Here is a 24,622-nt window from a genome sequence, read left to right as displayed (position 1 = left end):
ATTGCAATACATTTTTTTACGTATCGATAAGAAATATGTATGAAACTGATAACTAAAAAAATAAATTAGTGGTTTTTTAGAATAACCCTTAAGTAACCACCGCTCTTAATACTTATTTTTAGAGCGCTTTTTAGAAATATCAAATAAGTATTGGTCAATAAGTACTTGTCTAATAAATATTGGCGAAAACAAATTAATAGTCAAGAGAAAAAATGACTTCGTCAAATCACCATTAAAAATGTTAGGAAGGATGGATTAAAAACATTAAAACTTAAAATCTCAGACCACAATGCTGACGTACAATATCTCTTTGACGTCGGGCTACCATCGGAAGTTTTCGTGCTTTACCTATCCACGTAACGCAAATGCTGGTTAGTTCTATCGATAAGTCCTCCTTAAAAGCTAGTTTATCTCAATGCCTAATCCAGGAGTTCTCTTGTCTTCTAGGTTGAATTCAAAGTAAAAAGGCAGCAGAGTTAAAACACTGATAGTCATAAACTCAGAATAAAATTCGGCTGTTCAACATCGATTATTCAATAAAATAAAACTCTAAACCTATTGATTGTTCCATGAAACTTAAAGGTATTACAAATAATCGAATCACCATTTAGCTCCTATATCTTTCCTTGGGCAATCAAACATATTTTGTCTTTTATACCCTCTTTCCTCTTTCCTGAAAGTCAATCGCCAGATTTTCAAAGCGTTTTTGGATTTTCTTATTTAAATATTAGATTACGCGAAACCGTAAAGTTTACTCTAATAAAAGAATTGTAAAAAATATATTAGAGAGCGCCGTTGCAGAATACCCTATCCTGTATAAATAAATGAATAAATAAATAAAAAGCGAACAACTTTATCAAGAAAATGTATTTAAAACTTGTTAAAATTATATTTCAAATTACTAATTAGTTAAAATTGTTAGATATTTATACCTTGCCATTCTAAGTGCAACAAAATTAATACATCTCTTATTTTAATTTTCTTTTTCGTTAAAATAAAGTCAACTGATAATTATTACATATTTCACTGATAATTATTATAACTCTAAATTTACCTGATATAAATAGGAATTCATGATACGCGCGACACTTTATATATTTGATTTTTCGATTATTAAAGATTCTATGGTTTAAAATTTAATTCCGTAGTTGAAGACCAAGGGGAGAACGAGTTAAGTTCATGAAAGCTAATTAGAAAAGAAAAAAAAAAAAATATCGAATTTATGTGCAGACCGGAAGGGTTTTTCCCACAGAAAGGCATATCTTCACTGCGTCATAAACCGATCTTTCACGTCATTGATTTGTCAAAACTTAATAATCTTGATAAGCAGTTTTCTTCTTTTGGTCTTGAATTGTTATTTGGGTATACGAATAATTTAGAATTCATTTTGATTTATCGAAACACTTAAAGCGAAATCGTCAGCTCATTCCTTATTTGTTAACTCCCTCAAAAAACTATAAACAATTGAAAAATTATTAATTTAATTAATGATTATTAAATTATGAAAGTATGAAAATTTATTTAATTAATTATTATTAAATTATGAAATTATGAAAATTTATTTAATTAATTATTATTAAATTATGATAATTTATTTATTTAATTATTATTAAATTGTAATAATTTATTTAATTAGTTATTATACATTATTATAGTTTAATTAATTAATTAATATTAAATTATGATAATTTAATTAATTATAATTAAATTATCTACAGAGTAATTTAATTAATCTACAGAGAGATCAATTTATCTACAGAGCAATTTATAGGAACATTAATATGACAAATTAAATTGTAATAATAGTTTTAAATAATAAAAAAACATATGCACATAAAATTATAAATAGTTTAAAAACTAAAAAATTTCCCACAATAAATTGTATTGATTTATTATGCACGTAACAAATAATTGCTGTAATTATCTTTTAATGGATTGCTTTTCATTAATGTATTTTGATTCTTAATTTATAATATAATTAAAAACCATTTATTCAAAAACATATTTAAATAACAATAACAAGTTATAAAGTATTAACATACTTGATCGAAAAGTTAAATTAATCATTTAAGTATTTAAATGCCAAATTTATAAGGAAATCAGAGAGTATCAGCAACTGATTAATAAATTAAATCATGATTTTAAAAAAAAGTAAGAAACCAAATCCTACGTATTAAAAATATTAGTTTCATTATATACATTCTTATACGATATATGTATAAATAAAATTAAATAAATTAATAAGAATATTCAATACAACTTTTCCTCATCATTTTTCCTTTTCAAAATAAATTAGCTTACAAAATAATATAAACAGGAAATAGTTTTACCAAGGAAAAATTGAGAATGGGAAAAAATAAAAAATCTGAAACTACCTATAATAATGTTCTCAAAGAAAAATTAAACAGTTTAGGAGAAAAAAGATTTTCGATATAACGAAATATCTCATTGAATTTAGAATCACTTTCTTTCAATTGGAAAACAATGTTTTAAATAAATTAAACAACGAAAAATGGAATTCAATATTTTAAACAAGTTATTTTATATTTTCTAAAATGACTTAATAGATGGCAGCACTAGTTAAATTATATTGATTTTATTAGCCATAACATTGTTAAAAGTACTAATTGAACAAATATGGCTTATCAGATATAATTTTTAATTGATGTCTTATGCGCTCTTTAATTCTTTAACACTTAAATTGAAATGATGGTTTTCTTTGAAAATTCTTGGTTACTTCTCTAGTTATGAAATCGTGTTATCATTTGAAGTGATTAAATAAAAGTAACAGAATTATAAACGTTTTTCTTTACAAATTCGCATAATTCATGCCTAATATTAATGTTATATTATTAAACATTTTATCTGTTTTATAAATTTGACTTATATAATTTGGAGCTGCCTGCTACTGATTAAAATAATTTGAAGTACAATTAATTCTTAAAACAAAATTTAATTTGCTTCTGTTAATGTGTCAATAAGTAATACAAACAATAAAAAAAATAAAATAATCAAACCTAATAATTAAAAAAAAAATGATTTAAAATATAATTTTTAATTCCACGTTTACTTTTCTCTCCAAAGCAATATTTAAAAACAACAGCGCTTTTTTTTTAAATTTTTAATAAATTTTCTTAAATATTGTTTTTAAAAAATATAATATTTTAAATATAAAAAAATAATAATTAATAACTCAAACAGCGTTGTTTTATTATTCATATTATTTCCAATAAAAAATAAATTACAAAAAGTGTTTAAGCAATTAATCAACGAGGGGGTCGTCTACCTGTCCCCTCATCGCACACCTTTCGCAGAAAGTTTCTGTTTCAGTTTCAGAAACTAAGTTTACCTATCATTTCACAAATCTTTTGTCAGGTTTAAAGTGTTTTTCCCTTTGTTCTTCTAAGTTGAAAACATTGTGCGATATTCATAAATTAATACGTTAATCAAAGGAAGTAGTAATAGACAGTCGCAGCAGTCATCATCTTTACAGATTTTAGTCCTGATGTGTATTATTGTTAACAAAGATGGTATGACGTCACAAACCTCATGCGCTCCTTCCTGCAAGCTTGATTCCACTCCACACAGTCCCACTCCATTTTACCCTGGCAAACGCCGGTCTCAGACAAAGAGGAAATCGTTTTTAGATTTTCAAGATAATTAAAGCTACAAAATTTGCAAAAATTATTGAAATCGAAGCCTAAAACCTCCAGTTTGACGTAAGTACCCATTAGATGACCATTTAATCCGCGGGAGACCGCGAAATCCAACATTTAAATCATTACTTAGCTTATATGTTTCATTGTCCTTTCCAAATACTAAGTACTTCTCGTATTCTAGTTACTTAGCGTTTCTGCAGGGTTCGATCTATCTAGAATAATAATCGCGTTACAGATTCGCTATGAAATCTATCATGTTAAACATCAAATGCCGGTCAGTGTTTACATGAACTGTCAAACTACATGTGACGGGCTGATCGAGATGTAAAAAAACACGAGATACCTGTGAATGTTTTGTTATTATATTCTTAAATGGAAATACTTACAATTCATATCGGGATCAATTCCATACTAAATAAACTAAGATTTTCTGCTTGAATTTTAATTTTTCTTTTGTTTATGTTCTGTCTTAACTGTGATGTAAGATTGTGTTTACATGAATGGTATGAGCAGGTGATCAGCTGTTGTAGTACTATTTGAATACAGGTAGGATTTTACAATCTAAGTTTGCCTATCAAGTTTAGATTTATTTAATATTTTATACATTTATTGCTGCATTATTATTTATTAAATATATTATCTCGAGACTTATAAAATTTTTAATTTTGAGCTATTTTATTGTAAAAAAACTAGTGTTATGTTATAGCCGCTACTGTTCAACAAGACACAAAAATATTACTTTGTAAAATGACTTCAGAGTTATTTTGTATTATATGAAATTTATTACATCATACCAATTAACAATTTAATAATTTTAAATTGGTTATTATTATAATTTGAACAATTTACTGTTGCTGCTTCAAGCTTGAAACACATATATTGCTGTTCAGTGGTTAAATTTCATGCGTAAATTAAACCATTATTATTCCAATTGTGTATTAGTATAGTTTTTTTCTGAATTCTAATACTTTTTCAAAATATTATTCCATTTTCTTGCCTTTGTATGATATGGGTTTAGCGTACATTTGTTTACATTTTAGTCTGTTTATATTCCACTTTCGAGATATAATATACATATAAATTACAACTATTGTTTATTCTATTAAGAGGTAAATAGGACTTAAAGTGATATCTAATTTTTTAGCCTTTAAATTTGCTTTATTAATAATTTGATTGCTATTTTTCATTTCCAATTAGTTCCTATTATTATTACTAACTTCCCTGTGGATAAAATAATTTCTTTTAATTCTTCCTTATTTTAAATTTTTTTCTTACTTTAATTTCCATTTAGAACGTATTTTATAAAAACTTTTCTTTGTGTACATAAAATAATTTTTAGAGATTACAGCATATAAAATATTTGTTGAATTAAATGGTTATAGTAAGAAAGTTAAAAATGTTTATTTATTGCTAACATATTTGAATTTACTTTAACTAAGCTTTTTTTAAAAAAACTTTTACATATTTTGCAATTAATAATTTTAAGGATAATTGTTTGATTCAGTTATAGTCTGATAAGAGCTTTGTTATTAACATGATGCAATTTTGATACTAATTTTGTAAACAAGGAAGTAAGATTCCTGTAATATCTGGCGATTATTATTTTCGACGTTCTTTTATAAAGAAAATCTATTTGTGTAATCTGCTTGGAGCTTTATTTTGAAAATTAAATATTATTCTATTCTAATTGATCAATGAATAGAATATCAAATTCAATAACAATTTTTTTACTTCATATTTATTAAAGTAAAATTTTATCACAATAGCAAATAATATAAAAATTCCCGATCACAATAGCAATTTTTTTTTACTGCAATGCATTTTGATATACCAAAAAAATATTTCCCTATGTTCACTGTTAAATAAACTATTAGTTATATCGATGAACATTATGTTTGATATACCATTAATATTACTGTACGGTGAAAAATTCAACTACTTTTTTGTACATTACAAATATGTCGAAAGCATTATTTTTTCGCTTTTACCTTCAAAGAATTTTTTATTTTTGATCTGTAGAGGAAAATTATTTACCATTATGCTTTAAAAAAATTCTCTTACCATGTATCTCAGTGAATTAGTCGACTTGTCGTATGTAAGGATTTCCTATTTTTGATTATGTGATTTCTGATATGTCAGGTGAATGAGTCTGACTCCTAAAAAAAAAAATTTTTTTAAATTTAAAAAAATAAATAAATTACGAAGTAAAATTTTTTTCCTAAATTAAAAATATTTCCCATTGTTCTATCTGGATATCATATGTTTTTCCTCAAATAAAGATGTATAACGTTATAGAATCCGACATAGATGATGTCCTGGAANTCATGTAAGACGTTCAAATTTTTTGCGCATTAATGCAAGATGGACAAATACCTTGTAAAGGCAATATCTTCTACTCCGAAACGGACAAATGAAAATGAAACAAATGTGGGTAGAAACGATCAAAACGAAACAAATACGCATTTGAGTTACCTAATTAGAATAGCTGATGAAAAAGTAGATATAGAACATTTTCCATATGATGATGCAGCAAAAATATTCAATGCTTTAAAAATTAGAAGATATTAAAAATGTATTATAATTAAAGAAATGATTTTTTTCATGTCTCTTTACGTTTTTGTTTTTTAATTTTTAGAAATCTCACTTAACTTTTTGAAATCTCACCCTGTTTTTGAGAAAGGGTGAGAAATTCTCACCCATTTTTTCTCTGCGATGAAAACACTGTGATATCTAATTTTTTAGCCTTTAAATTTGCTTTATTAATAATTTGATTGCTATTTTTCATTTCCAATTAGTTCCTATTATTATTACTAACTTTCCTGTGGATAAAATAATTTCTTTTAATTCTTCCTTATTTTAAAATTTTTCTTACTTTTTCTTTTTCATTTAGAACGTATTTTATAAAAACTTTTATTTTGTGTATATAAAATGATTTGTAGAGATTACAGCATGTAAAATATTTGTTGAATATTATTGGCTATAGTAAGAAAGTTAAAAATGTTTATTTATTGCTAATCTATTTGAATTTACTTTTAACTCAACTTAATTATTTTAAGAAAACTTATAAATATTTTAAAATTAATAATTATAAGGATAATTGTTTGATTCAGTCAGAGTCTGATAAGAGCTTTGCTATTAACATGATGCAATTTTGATACTAATTTTGTAAACAAGGAAGTGAGATTCCTGTAATATCTGGTGATTATTATTTTTCGACGTTCTTTTATAAAGAAAATCTATTTGTGTAATCTTCTTGGAGCTTTATTTTAAAAATTAAATATTATTCTATTATAATTGATCAATGAATAGAATATTAAATTGAATAATAATTTTTTTACTTCATATTTATTAAAGTAAAATTCTGTCTTTAATATTAATTATCGATCATAACATTTTTTTTTTTTTTTACTGCAATGTGCATTTTGATATACCAAAAAAATATTTCCCTATATTCACTGTTAAATAAACTATATTAGTTATATCGATGGACATTATGTTTGATATACCATTAATATTACTATACAGTGAAAAATAAACTACTTTTATATAAATTACAAATATCCATTATGTGTCAAAAGCATTTTTTTTTCTTCACTTTTACCTTCCAAGAATTTATTTTTAATCTGTAGAAGAAAATTTTTAACCATTATGCTTTAAAAAAATTCTCTAATGTATCTCAGTGTATTGGTCGATTTATTGTATGTAAGGATTTCCTATTTTTGATTATGTGATTTCTGATATGTCAGGCGTATGAGTCTGACTCCTAAAAATATATATATAGATATAAAAATTTTTAAAATTTAAAGAAAGAAAAATTACAAAATAAATTTTTTTTCCTAAATTTAAAATATTTCCCATTATTCTATCTGGATATCATATGTTTTTCCTCAAATAAAGATGCATAACGTTATGGAATCCGACATAGACAATGTCTTGGAATTTTTAAGTTTGTAGGCTTATGGTACGTTTTAAGAATTTTTATTGCTTATTTTGAAATAATTTTGATCAAATTGTTATAACTTTTCTTATTCTTAATTTTTTTTTATTGTTTAAAAATAAACATTCGTAAAGAAAATATAATGAAAGATAGATGCAAAATTAATTGTATATGAAATATTAAAAATTGTTTTTGAACTGGGTAAATTGATACAGAGTTATTCATATCTATCTCATTGTTCATAATGCATCGATATTTCCCTATCAACTAAAGTCTTACTTTATTACTGAAATAAGTCAACCAACTATGTATACCGTATATATAGTAGTAGTTACTTTACTATTTATAGTAGTTACTATAGATTACTATTATTTTAGTTACTTTAGATTTAAATAGCCCTTTTAAGAGTGCATGTTTTTGTAAAATTAGAGCCAGAAAAAAATAATTATTATGTTATTGAAAAATAATAACATTTTAAAAAATATAACATAAAATTGCCACAATTTATTAAATTTTATAATATTTAAATTATTTTGATGTTTAGTTATAGGTTTTCTTGCATACGTAATTATGAAATTATGTACTGAATTTATGTAATTCTTATATGAAAAAAATGTGTCATAAAAGTGCTATTTATGGAAACCATAACAGATAGCTTATAAGTTAAGAAAACTGAAAATATAATTTTATTAGTGATAACTGAAAATATCATTTTATTACTTATTACTATGCCTTTTTTTTTTACTTATAATTTAATAAGAGAAATATGTTTCCTTACTATGATAAAATACTTTTATTTTAATGCTTACTAAATTTTTTTTATAAATGTTTAAATCAGTGCTTCGTTAAAGTTATGGCGATTAACTGCAACAGTTATCAGATAGTTAACTAACAACATGACGCAAGCTATAATAATTAAAGCTGTAAGATTTTTAAATTGAATGTATCAAAGGGGATGTATGACAAAAGAAATGAAAAAATAATTGTTTAAGGTAATATATTTTTGGTAATATATTTTCTGATTTACCCAAGTTTAGTATAACTAATGTTATACTTTTAAGTCAATCAAATTTTGAAAAATGTTTTCCTATATAAACAAACAAAATTCTCAATGTTGCATAATTAATGTAATTAGTGTAATTCTTTGCTAAATTAGCATGTTTGCTATGTTATAATTATAGGCTTACAACCAATAGTTTAATTAATTGAATTATTTATTTTAAAGTTAACTTTAAGAGGTCAGATAGATAAGTAGTTATTAACCTTTTTTCTTTTTATGTGTAGCACTTGAGGGAATATTTTTCCAAAATCTAATATATAGATAATAGCATATTCATTTTCCTAAATATTATAAACTAAAGAATTGTTTAAATAAATGAAGCTTTTGTTACAGGATAAGTTAAAGATTGATCTAAGTTCAAACATTAAATAGATAAATATGAAAGGAAACTTAGTGCAACAATTTTGAAACTCGTAATATATATATATTGAAAAAGTTGTTAAGGAGTTCAATTCTAGTTAATACTTTTTTTTCGTGTTCAGTGATTCTTTTGGTGGTTTTTTCCTGTATTTGTTTTTATATTCCAAAACATTATATGGACCATATGAAACTTTTTTAAAAATCAATTAAAATCTTTTTTTAAAATACAAAATTTTACCACCTTTTTAATTTTTTTTTTAAAAATTTGTATTTTGTATAGTTTTATTTACTTTTATGTGTTCCTCATACATAAAGATCTTTTCCCTTGAAATAAGAATTTATAAATAACTGATTTTTCTTCTTAAAATGCTTCTATATAAATCCTGGTATGTGATGCCCAAGAAATTTTCAGTTTAGTTTCCATTGCAAGAAATTTGTTTAGTCGAAATTCAAAGGAGGGGTTAAATATGCCTACTTAATATATCTTCATGCTTTATAAGTTTTGAAAAAAAAAATGAAGAAAAAAAGTTAAATGTATTGATGTATAACAAAATTTTTTGACTTAATTATTTTATTCTATAACATATGAATCAGTTTTTAATCTCGGAATTAGGTATTTCAAGAAAAAAAATTGGGCATCTTTACAGGACATTCATTTTTGTGCATGAAAGAATACAAATTATAACGAACATTAAACTTGTAATAGTGGCTATACGATTTTTAATAACTAGCTGTAAAAGGTCTTTTTTAGTGCTGAAAATCGTTAAAGAAAACAATAAATTTTTTTTCTTCAAAAAACCTTACCTGTCAAGTGGAGTTAAAAAAAATAAATAATTATTATTAAAAAAATTTCTTTTACATCCAGAACCAAAAAATATAAAGCTTGAAAATCATGAAGAATTATGTTTGTTTTGTGTTAGTTTGTTTTTGTCAGAGAATGATCAAAATTTTGCCTATGGGCAAACATTTGTTGTCAAACAGCAGAAACTAAAATAATTGGCATTGTTAACCAGCATAGAACTGCAGTTGAAATTTGAGTACTGCAGCTTGTCAGAAAGTATTCAAAATGTCAATAGCAAGGTTTGGCCTTGTTCACACAAACAAACATGAAAGGAAGTGAAAAAAACTTGACAAATAATGATAATTTATGTTGGGCATAAGTTGTTAAATGATCTGATCAGCGACTTAAATGTGCAATAAGCCTAAATAAATAACATTGTCAAGATATAAATATTTTCTTTTGTCTCCCAGTAAACGAAATAGCTCTTAATTTTTTTTACTTAGATGTTAATTATGTTTATATATAATGTTTTATTTATGTATATAAATGATTTACTTGACCTCTTGGATATGACCCCACTAACTTCAAAAATTTGGTAGTACTAGTACTTTATTTAGCCTCGTAATGGGCTATTGGAGTGGGTCTGATATTACATCCTTGAAGATGTTCTGAATACGTGCCATCACAATTTTGAGCCTCTGCATAAAGAATGACTTCTGTACCTTTCAGTAGCCCGATAACCTGCATGCCATGTCAGGCACTTTACGATAGTGCAGTGTAACAAAGATCAATGCAGTGCACCTCTATCCGTTTTCGATCTTATTGGTTACCCGCTTACTGACTGATTGCTGATTGTAATGCTTGATTTCGGTGATCTACTGTGAACTGTGTCTTACAATGTTGTCTTGCCCAGTCCCACAGTGTCTTACGACACTGTGGAACTCAAATGTTTTGGAGAAATGTTGTTGTGAAAGCTTGTTACAGGACTGATATACATTCTAACACATAATGTTTGAGTATATTTATACGAATAATTGTACTTGTACCTATTGCTTTTTAATGATGAAATATTCCTAACTTTTATTTATAAGTTAAATATTAACTTGTACTTTTGTTGCTGTAAAAAAAGAAAAAGAAATATAATTTCTGACCTCTGCAAGTATTAGGACCTAGCTTTTTGCCTGTTGATTGACAGGTAGTGAAAATTTTGATTTCATATAGATTTGTTATGAGAGGATTTAGGTTTCCCTGAACTTAGCTCAGACAATACAGAATATTCTTTTTAAAAATTTTAACTAATAGGCTCTTTCAAAAGCATCTGCTAACTAAATATTAAATCCATCAAGTTCATAATAACTTTCCTTTAAAAAAATAATTAAAATTTGGTAAATGAAATTTTAGCTAAGCCGGAATCGATAATGCTAGTTGCATGTTTTTGAAGGCTCTTTTCTTACAGCAATCAGTCAGCCTGGTTTTAGGTCTGCACTCATTAAAATGTATAAATAAATTTAAAAAATTTTTTTTTTAATTAAAATTTAAAAAAGACCAATCATTTCATTTAAAAAATTTTTAATCAAAATTAATTAAATTGTGGATTTCATTCATGCACATAAAAGAATTTTTCTTGTACCTTAAGTGACACACATATCTTCCATTGGGAACATCTGTTATTACATAATTACGAATTAAAACCATTCATCAGTATGAAAATACTTTCATTTTACCCTAATCCAGGGATGGCGAACCTTTATACACTAACGTGCCATTTTTTCTAAAACATTGTTTGATTTGAGGTCATAGACGTGCCATCAAATAATTTTGACTTCGTGATTATTGGGAAAATAATACTATCAACTCAAATCTCTTTACTTACACTGAAAAAAAAAACATTTTGCAGTGTCTCAGTTATATGCGTAATTCAACTTAAAGTAACATCAGTGTGACTTCTGTTGTTGCAGATTAGATGACAAATAACTTATATTAGGTTGTAAGATGTTAGTTTAAGCAGGACTGTTAATTTTTTTGCTAGTTATTTATTGTTATCTTGCTTTTTATGGTTATTAGTTGGTTTTTTTTAGCATTAATTGTTAATTTTTTATTAATAATTGTTTATTATTTATTATTATTGTTTAATTATTAATAATTGTTTATTATTAATAATTGTGTTTTTTGTGAATTTTAATTTAATTGTTACATATGCTTCATAGTGTAATACCATTTGTGTAATAACAAATGTGATCGGTGGCGTGCCCGAAATATTGTGTCGGGTGCCATAAATGGCACGCGTGCCATTGGTTCGCCATCCCTGCCCTAATCCTTCGATGGTCAATTCTTTGTTTTTCACAAAGTATTATTTTGTTCAAAAATATTGACTTCTTGAGAACATTGTTTTAGCATTAGCTTTTATCATAGTACAATTTTAATTCTGCAGCAATATACGAAAACTAACAATATGTACATACAAGTATTATTAAAAAGTTAACATATCCTGTCCTATTTTTTTACCTGTAAAGTTTATTAAGAAACTTATGGCGCATTTCTTACACATAAAAAGAGAAGTGTTCAATAAATTTTTTTTAAATTTATTTTTGAAAGAAAAATTATTAATTTAAAAGTTTTTTATTAACTTTTAAACAATAATAATTACATAAATATCTAATATTTAATAAAATTGTATGTTAGCATAGAGTGAGCTTGTTTAGAAAATCATCCGAAATCTTTTTTTTTAAAAAACAAAGGTTAATTCAGTGGAATCATATTTTATCTTATTCTAATTTCATTTTTTATCCATTTTGATTTGATAGCGTTTATATCAAGCATTGATAGGTTGTATTATCAAGGAAGTTACATTTTTCAATCTCAAAGACCTCAATTAATTTTAAAATAATTAAGTTAAACTTGTTTTAATTGCAATCTGAAATCAAAGAAAGGATTTTAAATTGTCACCGATAATTTCAATTTTATATTGTCATTGATAATTGCAAAATTTTTTATATTTCCTAAAATACTTTTTAAAAAAAATATTCTACTGTAAAATTGTAGTAGGATTTCATGTGTTAATTTTTTAAGTATTCAGACAAGTTTTAACATTTAAGGACAAGTATTGAATTCCAGAAATTTTTCATTACTCAACAAATTTTTAATTATTCAATTTCTATGTATAATACATTTTTCTAGACACTTATTTATCCTTAAGATGCCATCTAGAAAATAAATTACTATACATTATAGATTTTTGTTTCATAAAGTTTTATTAAATCTTTATTAACATTTCTATTTGTTGTCTAAAATTTTTAAGTTTCTAAATAATTAAATTATGGTTTTTATTTTTGTTTTTTTCGAGTGTATGATTTTAAAATTTATCTTTATAACTGATGCTTGTAGAGTAGGCTAAGTAAATAGCTGGTGCTGTTGTTTTTTTTATAAGGCTCAGCTATTGTTTATGTAATTTTTATAAATGATTTGAAAGTTTTAAATTTATTAAATTGCAATTCTCAATTTTCTTCTTCTTTTTTTTTCTTTTAAGAAAAAGAGCATGTTTTTAAAATTAATAATGAAGTCAGATGCTTGTAGAGGACCGAGAAGAGAATGATTTAAAAAAATTAATAATGGAGTCAGATGCTTGTAGAGGACCAAAAAAGTCTATGATTTTAAAACTAATAATGAAGGTCAGATGCTTGTTGAAGACCAAAAAGAGTCTGATTTTTAAATTAATAATGGAGTCAGATACTTGTAGAGGACCAAAAAGAATCTATGATTTTAAAATTAATAATGAAGTCAGATGCTCAAGTAATCGGTGCTATTGATCCTACTACAAAGCTAACCTATTGTTTATGAATTTTTTAAATTCACTCCATGTTAAAATTGATTTTTAATTCACTTCTTCACCTCCAGATTTAATACGGGCTGCTCTTACAACTCTGCCGTTAGTTTGAGACAGTATAGTTTTTTTTCTTTTCTTCTTTAAATCAATAATTTGATAGCTCTAAATGGAAAACCATAAAACCATTGCTAAAATTGACTTAAAATTTATTTCGCTTAAGAAGAAAGAAGTAAGTTTGATAATCATTCCAAATTTACTTTTTAATGGATACAAGTATTTTATTTTTCTTCCTTCAGATTTCACTTACAATTTCGAAATTCAGTTGGTGTAAATGTAGATATTTTTTTCTTTTAGTGATTGTTGCATATCATCTCGGAATAGATTACTCAGAAGGGAAAAACAGGAATAAAATAAAGCATTAAAAAAACATAGCGAACGTTATTTGATGATAAAAGTGAAACATTGAAATACGTTGACTTCTAAATAGGTTTAGATATTAATACGTATATTTACTTTGCCTTAATAGAAAAATTACACAAGTAAGCATAAAATTCCTTTTGTATGCATGTTTAGTTAAACATTTTTAAAACAATATCAATAAGTAATGGTTTCATATTTCATATGATTGACAATTTTCAATATATCTTAATTTGGCTTTAATTTTATATATTTCGCAACTTTCTTCCTTTAATTCGGTCACCAGATGTGGACAAGAGAATTGGGTTGATAAAGCTTTACATTTTTATTTTAAAATTTTTTCATACTTCATTTTAAAATAGTTTTAATTGACAAATATTGATAGTTTTAATTTAAAATACAAATATTTTTGTTTTTTAAATTAGGAGATCCACTGACAATAGTGTAGTTTAATTTTGGCCTTGAACAATTTTTTTCCCTTCATGTAAGTGTTCAATTGATTTGGAAAAGTCATTAAGCATGTTTTTATCCCTATAAAGTAAAAAAAAGAAGAAAAAAAATTATAAACTGATTGATTATGTTGGGAGGAAGTCTACATGGTGTACTAAAACGCTCCGTTGAGAAGGCAAATCGAAATTTACATACACGTTTTGTTGTATTTTAGTGAAATATTGCTATTTTTATAAGAATATTTTTATAAAAATAGCAATATTTCACAAAATTATATTTAATGTGTAATATAACAATATTTCACTGATATAATTTAATATTAATTTTTCTTAATGGGAGGACACACATTATGCCGGGCCTTATAACAACAAAAAAATGAAAAATTATTTTTTAAAAAAAACGAAAGAAAAAAAGAAATATTCCTTAGTGTGCACCATAACCACAAGTAAAATGAAACTCTATGTACAATTAGGAGAGGGGGGGAATTCAGGTATAATGTGTAAACCATCTTTAATGTAATAGAATAATTGAAAACATTTTTTCTACCCTGGCTTCTTTTTTATTCATTCATTCTTTTTATTCATTCCCGAAAATTCTCGACTGGCCGTAGACTTTAATTAAATCTTGGCGCGAAAACAAGAAGGCGTGTTACACCCCCTAAACCGTTATATTTCTAATGTTTTGCTTTAGGCAAAGTCGAGGATTTGAAATTAAAAAACAAATTTTTATTTTAATTCTTGGAAATATTTTTCATTTCCATATAAAATATGTTTTGCTTAGTTGATCTATTTCGGAGGTGCATTGCTCTTATCAAGCATTGTTCTTATATTTATTGCACTGTTTTTTTTTCTGAAGTTTAATTACTTTTAAATATATTATGAGGCCTCTCGTATTTAAACAATAAAATTCTAAAATGGAAGTATTGTAATTGTAATGTGAGTTCTGACGCAATAAAGATAATGCCAAATATACCCTTATCTTCAGCTTGAGTTGATACAATTCTTTATTTATTTACTTTATTTTCAAAAGAAGGAAAAAAAGAAAAGATTGATCAACGAAATTCGATTTTGTTACTTCGATTTTGGATCGGGGGTGGGAAGAGAAATGTTCAGACTTGCGATCTTCAATAATTTTAAGTTGATTCCGGTTCATTTATTTATTCAAATTCTAGTTGAACAAATCCGACGAAACTAATTCTCTAAACTTGTTTGATACCTTGAAGTTTATGATAGAACCAAAACATATAATGTCAAGCTTCGTCAAAAAATATTACATGATTATTTATATAACTCCTAAAGATTTTATTAAAAATTATTTTTGTTACAACTATGTATTGAAAGCTTTTGAGAATTGTGGGTAGGGAGGGTAAGTGTGATTTCCCACCCTCTATCTCTATTTTTAAATCTTTCATTTTGAGTATTATCACTTAATTTTGATTTGGACGTAATCATAATAAGTGTCTTTATAACTAGTTGGATACAAAATTACGCAAGGAATGTGATTAATATGAAATATAAAGGGCTATAAATAAAAGTATTAGAAATACATTATGAATTTTTTTTTTTAACAAAATATTTTTTTTCTGATAAATAAATTTTATGAACAAAATTTTCTTTTCTTAAGATGACTGCCTGTATACAATTAAAATGTTAATAAATAAACAAATCATAAATAAAATTTTAGTAAAACATTTATATGATTGGAAAAAGTGTGTATATTAGTATATGAGCTTTAAAATATTTAAGATACCTTATCTGTTCTGTTAAGTTAATCAAAAAATTTAAGAACTTCCTGAGTTAGGCCTTAAAACAGAGTTGCGATATTTTTTTTTTTTTGAAAGTCTATCACGAATAAAGATATTGAAAATTACAATTTTACAGGAAATGCATTAAAAATTTTTTTTTTTAAAATATATAACATAAATATTTTAAAATGTATTGAATTAATATAGGTATTTTTTTTTTATAAAAGGTACAGTTTATTTTTACCCTTATCTGTGTTTTGAATTAGAAGTTAATAAAAAAAAATTAGGAGCTTCCTGAGTTATGCCAGTTAAAACAGTAGAGTTGCGCTATTTTTTTTTTTCTTTCGAAAGACCATCATGAATAAAGATATTGAAAAATACAACATTACAGGAAAGGCTTTAAAAAAATTTTTTTTAACAATATAGAGCATAAATATTTTAGAATGTGTTTAATTAATATAAGTATTTAAAAAAAATTATTTTAAGTCTAATTGGAAGTTAAAGTTTGTGACTTTGTTTTCATTCAGTTGTGAAATTTTAGTTCCCTTTCGGTGTTTCAGAATCTCTTCTGGTTTCTAAATCAGCTACTCTAACTATCGAAAAATTAAAAGTAAGAAACTTTTGGAATTCTGAGAGTCTATTAAAGAAAAATTCGAAATCACTTATACTAAGGCCTTAATACCTCCATAGTCACCTTAATAACTTCACTTATTCAACAAATATTTGTTTTTCGAGAAAAATGTCGACATTTTAAGGATTAACAATGATGAATTTAAAGCAATTATCGGTATTGTTGAGCGTGAGCCTTAAGTATTATAAAAAAATCGAAATGGCGGAAACTGATGCATTGATTATGTCACTTTCATTGTCTTGCTATATGATGATAAATCTTAATGAATTCAATCGTTAGTGTTATGTTTATAACGATTGTAATAAATTGTTTTATTTTTAAGAAATACTTTTATTCGTCTCAAATTTTTGTAAAAAGCCGTATAAAAGAAAAATGCCCGCAAAGAACTTGGTTCAAAACTAAATGCAGTTGGAAATCAACTAATATTATATCTAATTTCAAATCGATGTCTACTTTTAAAAAGTATAAAATAAGTTAAAAAGAAAACTACATTGTATTTGTAGATTCATGTTATTAGTCTATAAACATATATGTTACCGTGTAGGACCAGAATCAAAAGATTGTCGAGTTTCACCGGTGAATGTCAACTATCACTTAGTCGCTTTTGTGAATGTCCGAAATATTTGTTATATCCGATTTGATTTAAATTTATTCGTTGATGTTATTTTCTTTATTCGATATTTTAGTACCGGCTGAAGATAGATTTGGAGAAACATCAGTGTTTGGTAAATGATACTGGGCAGTGGCACTTGACCTTAAAAAAACATTGATACCGGACAAATGTATACCGGTCATTGGTACTTCACTGGACCTAGTATAAATTTCGGACATTTACCAAACCGACTGTGTAATTGTTAACATTCACCAGTGGAAGTCAACAACCACCAATTTCGGTCATTCACAGTAACATATATATAAGTCTATAAATGGTTTTTCTTTCACATTTTCGCTTTTAGCAAACCGATAATTCCAATTGGTTGAACAGCTTTATTATTATGAGCTTTATTGAATAGAAATTTTAAATATTAGTGATCTATAATGTTCTCATTATCTTGTACTTTCCATATTAGTATACTTTCCATTAAGTATACTGTTAAATCATACAGGAAATTATATAGTCTGAAAATTTGTTTATTTGAATTATTGTAATCATTAGAATGTTCTTATCCTTAATAAAATCAATAAGCACGGTGAACATTTAAAAAATTCAAAGCATTAATTTAAAGAATATTACTTTACATTATCTTCACTTCTTTTGCAAATAAAGTTGCTACTCAGATTTTCAAAAATGTTTGTGTCATATTTGACAGCGATTTAAAAGTAAATAATAATAATCTTTGCTTGTAGCTTTTTTTTCTCTCACTGCATTGCTGGTTATCATAACTAACATTTAACGATCTGAGATTTTTATTTTTTGAATTTGGTACAACAACAAATTTTTTTTTGTTAAATGTCATGATTTACAAAAAACGAATAAATATTTTTTATAAAATATTTTTCATATATTAACTGTTAACTATTTTTATGTAAATTAAACCTGAGATCGAATTTTCTTTTATTCAGTATACAAGTAAAAATGTAGTTCTTGTTAGGGAAGCTAAAAACGTTCTTTTATGTTTTAATATCGTTCAGTAATGAGTTGTCTTCTGAGAAGAGAGAAAAAAAAGTCGTCCTCGTTCCAACGGACGAATGCAATAGCTTTCTGAGAACCATTTTAAAGTAATGATTGTTTTAAAAAACTGGCTAAGAGTTGTTTCTCTGGTCGCCATTTTCTATTCCTTTCCTTTTTTTTATTTGTCGTTCGTTGTTCAAACGATATCAAAGCCAGAATCGATGCTTTTTTTTCCGCCTCAAAATATTTTTTTAGTTGTTTTGGTTGTATTAAGTAGTTTATTCCTTTCTGAAAAATTGGAGTTATATTCATTGAATAGCCTTTTACCGTCTCGTATTGATCCATGCTTTCACTGATTCCATTTCCATCCATCGTTGATTCCATTTTGCTTTAGAAAATTCCATTCCATTTCACCTTAATTCCTTAATTGTTAATGGTAACGTCTCTTTTAATGTAACCTATGTATAGTTTTTGAATAATTGATTAAAAAAAGATCAAGGCGGATATAATAATTGTGTCATCTTCCTCTCTTATGAATTACGATTGTTTTCCCTTGAATTTTGATTCTTATTAGTGGGGAATTCATATTAGAATTACGTTGTTGTAGAAATCTTATAATTTTTTTAAAATTTTTTTAGGAATCTGTAAGCATTAGTTGTAATTCATTTGAATATTTTCTTACTGAAAACTTTGAATAGTAAGAGCTTTTTATTTCTCAGATCTTGCTTACCCTGAATGAATGTAAATTCAGTTAATTTTTTAAGAACATTAAAAACTTTAATTTTATAACTTAAATTCTACGATATTTATATCTTCTGCTTTTGCGGAACATATATTTTGAGCAATTAAAGGTAAAAGAAATTTTCTAAGGATGGTAAAAAAAGGTTATAATTCATTAAAGAACAGATTTTGATGACCTAAAAAAATTCCGGAAATGATCTTAAAATAAATTTAAAACATTAAAATTAAAATAAAAACATAAGGAAACAGGATTTTTAATCTGAATCAGTATTTCTAATTGTATTAATTCGAATTGTATTTAATTACACATTTTAAAGAAATTGAGAAACGACATTCATGAAAGTTAGAAAGAAATGTTACATTCTGTTATAAAGCAAAATTCTGGTTTTAGTTATAATTTTTTAATCCAAGAATAACAAATATTGACAGTTATACTATAATTTTTATTAACCAAATAAATGTATTGTGCTTTTTTAAAGATTTTTAATCTTTCATATCACATATCACGTGAGAAAAGTTTTTTTTTTCTCCGAACTAGTTAAATGCAACTTATCCATTTTTTTTATCCCTCAAAGAAAATTTTATTTTATTTTTCCAAAAAAAAAAAAAAAAAAAAAAAAAAAAAAAAAAAAAAGAGAGAGAGAGAGAGAGAAAATAAGGAAATAATCGCAGCCCTGACTCATTTTTCTTTTATTTATTTTAATTTTTTTCGGGTTAAAATCGATAACATTTTGAAATTATAAATTTTTCTTTTTTTAAATTTATGATTTTTCAGTCTTATTTTAAAACTTTCTGCTCATGTGATATGTAGAGAACATTCTATTCTATTAATTTTTGAAAGAGTGATGAAAAGCTGTACTTAGGTAATGAAATTTTTCTTAAATAAAACATAGAAAAATTTAGAAATTATCTAACCGTTTTTAGTTTTCAGAGTGAAAAAAAAATCAGTAACACACGATAATAATAAAAGAAAAAAAAATTTTTTTTTTGAAATTATTTGTTAGCTTTTTGTACTTTAGTTTAACAATTGATGATTACCATTCTCCATTTTAAGAATTATTTTATTTCAAAATACAGCAGCTTTGACCACAATACATTGTGTGCTTAAAAAAAAAAAAAAAAAAAAAAAAAACGCGAATAAAATGCATGTAAAGGGAATTTAAAAGTGAATATTATTTTGTTGCCGCGAACAAGCACACTAAAAAAATTTTTCTCTAAAAAGAAGGAAAGAAAAAAAAAACATGCATTTGTTGTGAGACCATTGAATTTATTTTAAAAGTGGTTTATTTTTGGAAAAAATGAGACTACCCATGTTTATTCATATGGATGCTTCACGTAAACTTTTTCCGAATTATTGAAAATATATTTTAAACTCTGCTAAAGAGAATTTGCTCGACAGAAATCTTAAATATTCGTTTTTGCGAAGAAAAAATTAAAACAAATTTCTTTTCCTTTGGGCTTATTTCTTTTGTGTTCATAAACAGTGTAAAAAAAAATAAATAAATAAATAAAAATAAAGTACTTTTGGGGGAAACTTGAAAGTAACTGCCCATTTTATTAAATATCTATTATGTTTTTATGAAGTTAAGGATAATTTTTTTTTTAAGATTTTAATTTTGTTTACAGTGTCAATTATTATTTCTAATGCATTTATTATTAACAAGCTGACAGTAAATTTAGTGATAGTGAAATGTTATTTTAATGTTTGCACTGAGCAATTTATTTTGAAATTGGCTTTAGTCCATTTATAAAATCCGCCAAACTCGTTGCTCTGATAAATTATCCTTGTGTTTCCTTTCGTTTTACAAAAACTATTACTGATTATTTAAAAATCATTATAGAACAGCTTCTTTATAACTTAAACTTAGACTTTTTTTTAAAAATTTATTTTACGTAGTTTTTTGTTTTATTACTCTTTTTTTTTTAATGTTTGTATTTTTAATATGAGCTTTACTTATTTTCTACAATCAATGATTTTTCTACTTATGTTTTCTTTTCTTCCTTATCGGGAACTATCAATTAATACGCTAAGTAAATTTGTGACATTAAAATATTTATCACCGCCCGGGACTGATTTAGGAAATAGCATTGGGGAGACGGGTACCCAAAACCCCAACTTAAAAGAGGAAACCAAAGCTTCAAATGTACTTTTATTGATGTACTTTTATAAATGTATTTATTCGAACAATTTCAGGACAATTATTTTAGTATTGAGAGCTTTTGGGTCAGAAATTTATCTAATGTTCATATTCCAATGCTCATATTTTGGAAAATAAATTTGAAAAATAAAAATAGGAAGAAAAAAAAAGGAATATTAAGTATATTAAAGTTAAGTATAAATCTAAGTTTAATTCTGTACGAAACAAATATTCTTTTGCTATGTGACATTTACAGGGGGAAAAAAATTAAGTTTTAAATTTAAAATTAATAAAGAGGAATGATTTTGCGGTTTTTGAAAATCGTTTTCTCAAAATAATTGCTTTAACTTAAGCGTAGTTATGTAAGACTTACATATCGTTAAACTTGTACTTGTGTAAAAATATATTTTATTCAAAAGCAAACATTTAAATTTAATAACGAACGATTTTGCCGTTTTACTAAATCGTTTGCTTTCTTTTTCTCAATTTTCAATGTCTAACATAATTATACTATTAAAGAAATAAATGATTTTACCTTTTAATATTTATTTATCTATCAAAACTTGGAAACAAATTTTGGCGCATTTAAAAAAAAAGAAAAAAAATGTCTGTCTAATCTTTAAATTATAACCGTAATTTCCAAGCAGTTCTTTAGACCATAATTTTATTTATATTTTCTAAACCAAGCCCTAACAATAGTTTCCTAAGACATTTATTGTTAAGTTTTAATTAGCTTTTCTTGTTTTAGAAAACGCCGATATGAATTGCTTTCGCCTGTGTTTAGACATTTCTTGGGTCATTGCCCCAGCGATTTTGTAATAAGTTTGTCTGGTTTGTGAGAGTCAGAAACTATCTTAGCATTTTTTTAAATTTCTTCGTGTAGTTGTACGATGCGAATTGATGCACCTTATTTCATTTTTCGAGATATTAATGTTGGCGTCATGACTGCATCTTTCATTTTCCTCCAATTTATTTCTTTTTCGCCATTTCTTTCGCCATTTCTTTAATGTGCTTATTTTTTCTCCTTTTTTTTTCTGAAGCTGGATGGAGGAGGCAAACGGAAAACTCATCGATTGACACATTTTGGATAAGTTTTATATTTATATATATTTTTTATCCTCCGCGTATTTCCAAAATGGCGGAAACTGCCCGGGTTTTTACGTTCGAATTCTTCTCGTGTGTTTGATCCTCATTATCCCTTGTCTGGGTGACTAGGGATTATTTCTTGTTGCCAAAAAGGGATTATTCTCTACCTCCTACGCCTGAAAATTCCCGGACTCTCCGGAGTGGGGGGGAATCCGGCCATGAAGAAAGGGGGTTTCGTGAGAATAGAACGTGCGGTGTTTTAATGATGATAATTTTTCACTTTTCATTTTCTTAATCTTTTCCGTATTTCTTTTTCTTTTTTTTTCTGTATTGTTTTCCTCTTTTGCTTTTATGTTGATTGCGGTTTCATGCTAACTGAAATATGAATGATTAAGGGATAATTCAAATAAATTTTATATCATTCTATATTTTTTTCACTTATTTCCGCATAATAAATGACCTTGTTAGTTAGCTTTCAATTTATTTTTGTGTCTCTTGATGGTATACTTTATCACATCTATTTGGGAAGGAAGGGTGTTAATGTCATTTAACATTTAATAATTTTAAATGCGTGTAATTATGTTATAATTGGGTATAATATGAAGAAAACACAACTACTTCCACTTCGAAAATTTTGCTAGGAATAACATTTACCTTTTAGTTTAATTAATAAGTTGAGTTTCAAATACGTTTACTAAATTCATAAACTTAGATAAAACAACAAAATAAATTATTTCAAAAGGAACTAGACTAATACAATTCCAACCTGCCGAGTAGCGACTTATAACAACACACTTCATTTAATGTGTACTTGTTGCTAGAAGTCAGGTTCGCAAAAAATGCTGTTTACTAGTTAAATTTAGTAGGAATAACATGACCTGTGACGTAGACTATAGTATACCCAATTAGATGCCTGCAAGTGACGTCAGAGAATGTATCGATCCTGATTGGCTATTGAAAGTGTTTGTTTATGCTAGCAACTGTTCTTTCCATTCTATTTCGAGTAAGCCTAGCCCGTCAAATATGAATTCTCTTAAGTGATACATTCTATTTTCTTTCTCAAAGAAAGATTTGGTTTATTTGTTACTTAGCGCACAGACATGGAGAAATGCAGAACATATACAAACTAACTATACAATGAAGTTTCCAGTTACACAAAACAAAAAGTATCACAGTTACAATAAAATACATAAACAAATAATAAATCTATGTTAAACAAATGACATTGACAAGAAAGAATTATATTTTAACAAATTCGTTATATATTTTATTCGATATGGATGATGTTGTATTTAATTAACTTCACGATCACGTTAATTAACATTCTAACTTATATGAAGAGACTTAGCTAGCAATATCCAGAATATTAACTCACCATTTTGTTTATCAGAATCATTGTTATCGTGAATCAGTGATTTTCTCTTTGAGTTGCAAGTATCCAATTATAGAAATAGTTATTTAAAATCTGTCGATACATTCATTACCATCATGTTAAGCATTAAGTTTTGTATTTTTACATTTTTTATATATTTTACTTTTGGAATAATTTTTTTAGGCTTTTATGTTTGGTAGGGATAGTTGTCGAATGAATTTTAATGTTAGCGTAATTTATTAATGTTTGCTATTAAATTGATTTCTGTTTCTGAATGCATGATGCTGAAAATGCATACATGAAGATGTTTGTACCATTAAAATACCAAACATTCATGTAATGTTCTACTTATAGGCTTTATTAACATATATTTTGGGGTCCTAAATTTGAGATTCGGGTCACAAGACACAATAGCTTTCTATAAAAAAAAAATAATGGGAGATTTTTAACTATCAATATTTTGCCAAGAATTTTATAAAGATATGGATATTTTTAGCACTATTTTTCGAGCATTAAACGTGTGTATTTGATTGTTTTATTAATTATTTTTTGATGATTAATATTTTGGGTATGTTATGTTTTTGAATATAGTAGCGAAATTTAATTTAAAAAAAAGTTGGAGAAAAGACTCATGTTTTAAAATCTTATATTTTATAGGTATCAAATTTATCTTTTCAGAAACCGTTTTTCCTACCTAGACTAGTTCTTCCTACTATAAATGCTATTTGCTCTATGCTTTGCATCGACAAGATTTAAGGGAATTAAGTAATTTTCTGTGAATTAGTTGAAACATTTCTATAGCAATTTTATT

General features: G+C 25.7%; 1 protein-coding gene across 32 annotated transcripts in view; it reads left to right on the top strand.

The window, feature by feature from the left end:
* Positions 1–3,268: 3,268 nt before the first annotated feature.
* The window catches only part of LOC107452081 (bromodomain adjacent to zinc finger domain protein 2B), a 124,629-nt gene continuing 103,275 nt past the window's right edge, over positions 3,269–24,622 (top strand). For 15 of the 32 annotated variants that reach the window (XM_071179855.1, XM_071179852.1, XM_071179854.1 and 12 more), the window contains exon 1: positions 3,269–3,719. The gene's annotated coding sequence lies outside the window, so the exon portion shown is untranslated. Of the gene's footprint in view, positions 3,720–4,130; positions 4,206–24,622 lie in introns of those variants that run through there. The other 17 variants (XM_071179840.1, XM_071179839.1, XM_071179838.1 and 14 more) reach the window with 4 other exon arrangements.

The sequence above is a fragment of the Parasteatoda tepidariorum genome, chromosome 4 (assembly GCF_043381705.1).
Source record: "Parasteatoda tepidariorum isolate YZ-2023 chromosome 4, CAS_Ptep_4.0, whole genome shotgun sequence".
NCBI lineage: Eukaryota > Metazoa > Arthropoda > Arachnida > Araneae > Theridiidae > Parasteatoda > Parasteatoda tepidariorum.
Note: the sequence above shows the minus strand (reverse complement) of the source record. Positions and strands in the feature narration are given on the sequence as shown.